The following is a 5,527-nucleotide window of genomic DNA, read 5'->3' as shown; positions in this document are numbered from 1 at the left end:
CAGATGCAACACGCTCAGCCAGCACTCGGGGCACACCCACAATGCACTGAGGAAGCCGGAAGACCTTTGCATAGCCCCGCCCAACGCCTTCTCAACCAGGGTGAGCCGTCCCCGCGGGAGACCCGCGCCTGAATGGAGCATGTCCGGATTTTTTCCTGCACGCGGGACCCGCGCCTGCAGGGAAAAATGACATCCGCAGGTATTTTACTACCTGCAGGTGTCTAATGCATCCATATCCATTGCATAGCGCCGATCGCAATGTCGGGGGTGGGGGGGGTCAGAACAGCCCGGGATGACAGCTCCATGCTGCGGACACCGACAGCATGGAGCTGTCACGTCCAGAGCCCGAGGGGCTTTATTCTCTGCAGGACACATGTTTTTACTTCCTCAGAGAATAAAGCCCACTTCGGGAGGACGTAAAAACACTATGGCCCGGGGCGTGGCTTAGCAAGCAAGGAGAGAGGTCGCACGCTGTTTTGCTCCTCCACAGAATCTCCCTTTTCAGCCCTTTTCTGGGTCAAATCAGTGACCCAAACAGAGGCAGACAAGAGCACAGCACCTGGGGACCCACCAGAACCCACAACCGGCCCGGACAAGGCTCACCTGGTGATCTCCAGCCGCCAAAAATTTGTTTCAATTCTTTATGTTTATTATTGTATTTTGTGATGAAGCGTAGCACTCCCTTTTCTGCTGATTGAAATGATGTTTTGTTTTGTTTTCCCACTATTCTTTCCTCGTCTCTAGCCTTCCTATAGGAATCGTTTATAAGGGTCATCGGGTATTTCTTTTCTCGAAACCTATCACACAAGATTTTGGCTTGTTTTTCAAAGTTTCCATTAGAGGTACAGTTTCTTCTGATCCTCTTAAGTTGTCCATAGGGGGCGTTAGTTTTCCATGCTTTATGGTGATTACTCCGGAAATCCAACAGGCTGTTAGCATCTACTTCTTTAAAGTGTGTCTGGGTCTCAATTTTACCTCCCTTGATACTGATATCTAAGTCTAAGAATGTGACTTCAGTAGGACTAAGGGTTCCTGTGAATTTAAGGTTCCAATTGTTGGAATTTAATTTGGAAACAAAATTGTTTGCTTCATCGATTGTCCCATCCCATATCATGATGATATCATCGATGAAGCGTCTATAGAAACGTATGCAGGGGTTTGTAATAGTCTCCTCAAATGCCCCCATGTAAAGGTTGGCAAAACAGGGGGCACACTTCGTGCCCATTGCTGTACCACGGGTCTGGACATAGTATAAATGAGGATAGGACACTATGTACAGAATTATTTAGAGATTGCAAATAGTGATTGTTCACATCTAAGCTCCTCCCTTTCCTTTTCCTTTAGTGTTTGTTTGCTATAAATAAGAAGCACTTGATAACTGCTCCCTATGCTTGAAAAAGGCTTGTCAAAAGCCGAAACGCGTTGCGATACCCACCTGTTTCTGTATGCAATAAATTGTTTTATGAAGAATACTCCTGCCTCGTTGGAATTTCCCTGTTTCCTTTGGATATCGGGGTGCCAGGAGTCCAGGCACCCCGCTTCAAGTAAGAATTCAATACTTTGATACGGTTGGACGGAGCGCATTAAGTGAGTCCTTTTGCTTATATAGATTTCGCAGCCAATGATTCCCGACGGTTCCCTTCCCTTCAGCAAGGTTTTCACTGATGTGATGTTGAGAGAGAAAATCGCAGCCTGCTGTGTCCTTCTGCGCAGTGCGTTTTTTAAAATCTCCCATGTAATCCTATGGAGGCTGCGTTTTATCGCATCACAAGGCGACAAATATGCGCTGCAATGTTAACATTGGAAAGTCCTACCGACTTGCGCGTTAAACAAAAACATGCGGTTTTTAATGTGCGCGGCAGCGATGCGATTTAATCCTCTAAAAAAAAGCATCGCTGGTGATGGTCACGGCCGTATATTGGGACAAAACTAAGCCTAAGATTTCTGTGGTTTCGTTTTCACCAGCAGTATTCTCTCCCGTTAATACTTGACCGAGAAAATATTTAAGGGGTCTAGTTTTTTAAACAGGGTCATTTGTGGGGGTTCTCCAAAGCGCTCAAGGGCTCCACAAGTGAGCAATGGGACCTAACACACTTTCATGCAAAATAACTGTTCACGAAGCCACCGGCTGCTCCTTTCGGTTTGGGCCCCATTGTGCATACGGACACAAGATTAGGGCCACAATGGGTATATCTCTGAACACGGGACATACGGGGGGTCTCCATTTTGGGGTGCCAATCCTCATCTTCATGTGCAATATAGAAAAAAAGCCCATCATTAAAATTAAAATGACATATTTGCAAAAATATGAAATTTAATTTCTTCCCCTCCAAATTGCATTAATTCTTGACAAAAACTGTGGGGTAAAAATCCTCCTGACCCCCTCAGTGAATACATTAAGGGGTGTAGTTTATACTCATGAGACTTTGCAATCTTGGCTTGGTGCAGGAAAAGAAAGTGTTCCTCAAAATGTTAAAAATCAATGTAAAATTTGTACGTCTCCAAAATATGAACCCCCAGCGATCCGCTGTAATCCAAAGAAGATCTGGCAGTAAGGCTAATGTCACACAGCGAGTGCGATACCAGGCCGTGAATCGCGGCCCGTTTTCGCGCTCGCTAACGTACGATTTTTCTGTGGATGTGAGTCATTTTTGTAATAAAACTGCCTCCCCTCCCTCCCGCTGCGGCTGTCCGCACCTAGCATGCGGTGCGATGCTGCCGCCAGCCCCATTAAAACAATGGGTGATGCAAGGCCCCGCCCAAAGATAGAACGAGCCGCGGGAAAATATTTATATTATACTATTATACTATCACATACAGGACACGATCAATGCATGCAACCCGATACCAACAAAAGCAAAATGGTGGATCATGTGAGTGGGAACCGCATACAGCGGCTCCCGGTGACAGCTCCCTGCTCTCGGCTACTCATTCTAGTCGAGAGCAGGGAATTTTTAAATTTCCCGGGCCTCCCGGCTCTCTGCGGATGCGCGTGACGTAATGCGTCTGACGCGCAGACGCCGGCGGCAGTGCCGGGGAGAAGACAGAAGGATCCGGACGCTGCGGAGGACCGGAAGTGAGTACTCTCAGCTCCCCTTACGGATCGAATCAGTATGGGGAGCTGAAACTTTAATTGTTTTTAACTTTCCATTGAGTTTAACGCGATCGCGTGACCGGGGTGGGGTCCCGCGGCCCGGGATGACAGCTCCATGCTGTCGGCTACCTCCGGTAACCGGCAGCATGGAGCTATCACGTCCTGAGCCTGCAGGGCTGTCATTCCTAGAGGATGCATAAAACTACGTCCTCTAGGAATAAAGCCCAGCCGGCCAGGACGTAGAATCCCGATGGGGCCGTCGTTAAGGGGTTAAAGAGCCGATTCCATGGGAAAAACGCATTTTCCGTCAGCTCTGTACAGGTAAGCGGAAACATTTGTCCATTTTCATCAACAAATATTTAATTGATTTTCTAAATTATTGATTTGACAAAGTATATAAAATGCAAATCACAATAATAAAGTATATAATAAAACAAAAGAACTGTTCTGATGAGTCTATGGATGAACCTCGCCTTGTTTCTCAGTGGTAACAAGTCTAAATCATATTCCACATTATTTGAAAGATGCAAAATTGGCCAATCGTTACATTTCGTATTATTCGGTTTGCATAATTTAATTCTTAACCCCTTAGTGACTAGCCCATAGTGTTTTTACGTCCTGCCCAAGTGGGCCTTAATCCCTGAGGACGTAAAAACATGTGTCTGGGTGGATGACAGTGATCATGTAAAGTTAAAAAAAAAAGTGTGAAAAAGTAAAAAAAAAAAAAGTTAAAGTTTTAAAAAAGTTTAAAAAGCGTACGTTTCATCTCCCCTCACGGATCATATCCGTGAGGGTGGATGAAAGTACGCACGTAAGGCCCCCAGATTTATCCGCGGACCTTACCCCAGCTTCTGCGCACACGCCTGTCGCCAAAATGGCGGACGCATGCGCAAAAGCTGTGGATTGCCAGGATAATTTAAAATCTCCCTGCTCCTGGCTACAAAACTGAGGCAAGAACCTGGAGATTTCACGGGGGGCCCCGGTGAGTGGTTCCTGATCCCGTGTTCGCCGTTATACAATGGATAATGGCGATCACGTAAAAGTTTTTTTTTTTAAATTGAAGTTTCATCTCCCCCTCACCGATGCGATCGGTGAGAGATGAAACTTTTTACCGGAGGCCTCCGTATTTGCACCCCAACGCGATCCTCATCCGTGAACTTACCCGGATTCTGCACATGCGACCGCTGGCAAAACACCGGACACATGCGCAGGAGTCGGGGAGTCCAGGAAACGTAAAATCTCCTTGCTCCTTGGAGAGCCTGGAGCAGTGACCTTGTTGAGCGGTCCCCGGTCACGTGATAAAAAGGTAGAGATCTACCTTAGGCCGGTCTCACATGACCGGATAGGAATTACGGATTCCGCATGCGTCTGATCCGCGGTAATAAGCAGATCAATCGCATTGGATTACACAATTCCGCTCACATTAGTGGGTTGGAATTATGTAATCCACTCGCAGAAAAGAGAACGCAGCAAGTTCTATTTTACCGCGGATATCCGCAGCATAGAGCCTATTGTGCTCCGTGGTCGCGGATATACCCGCAGCCCATACGCAACGACGTTGTAAAGAGAATTCTGAAGGCACCCATTGAAACAAATATGTTTGTGTGAAGCGGCCCTTACTGTACTTTTGTTAGCATTAATCAAGCACATTTGCAAGCGCAAAAAAACACGCAACCATGCCGCCATTTCGCATGCGTGCAAAACCTCACCATGCTCTATTTTTGTGCACATTTGCGCACCAAGGGTCCCTGTACAAGTCTATGGGAAGTGTGCACGTAACCGATTCCTATCTCCAAAAAAAGTTATAATAAACAGCGATAAAGTCTTATAAACTCCAAAATGGTACAAATAAAAACTACAGGACATCACGCAAAAACACGAGCTGTCGCACAAGTATCATGCGATACTTCCGCCATGTATCACGTGGACATGAGGCCTAAATCTAAGTGCTTGGTTGTTAGCAGCCGCAGCTGCGCTGCACCTCTTGCTCATCAGTTTTTTTGCCTGCTTTTGGAAACTGCTGTAGGAAAGGGGGTGCACCAGTACTGGAGGTACTGCAATACCAGGTCAATGTGCGGAGTGGACAGAGCAAGCACTTTTTCCAGCTCCCTGTTCTAAAAATCCATTTAATATATGATCCCCAGATAGGGGACGTATCAGATGCAACACGCTCAGCCAGCACTCCGGGCACACCCACAATGCACTGAGGGAGCCGGAAGACCTTTGCATAGCCCCGCCCAACGCCTTCTCAACCAGGGTGAGCCGTCCCCGCGGGAGACCCGCGCCTGAATGGAGCATGTCCGGATTTTTTCCTGCACGCGGGACCCGCGCCTGCAGGGAAAAATGACATCCGCAGGTATTTTACTACCTGCAGGTGTCTAATGCATCCATATCCATTGCATAGCGCCGATCGCAATGTCGGGGGTGGGGGGG

General features: G+C 47.2%; 1 pseudogene; it reads right to left on the bottom strand.

Annotated features, from left to right (window-relative positions):
* Positions 1-5,123: 5,123 nt before the first annotated feature.
* On the bottom strand, positions 5,124-5,251 carry LOC136601127 (U2 spliceosomal RNA; annotated as a pseudogene).
* Between the last annotated feature and the right edge of the window lie 276 nt (positions 5,252-5,527).

This window comes from Eleutherodactylus coqui, unplaced genomic scaffold, assembly GCF_035609145.1.
Source record: "Eleutherodactylus coqui strain aEleCoq1 unplaced genomic scaffold, aEleCoq1.hap1 HAP1_SCAFFOLD_30, whole genome shotgun sequence".
Lineage (NCBI taxonomy): Eukaryota > Metazoa > Chordata > Amphibia > Anura > Eleutherodactylidae > Eleutherodactylus > Eleutherodactylus coqui.
This window is presented reverse-complemented; position numbering and strand designations above follow the sequence as displayed.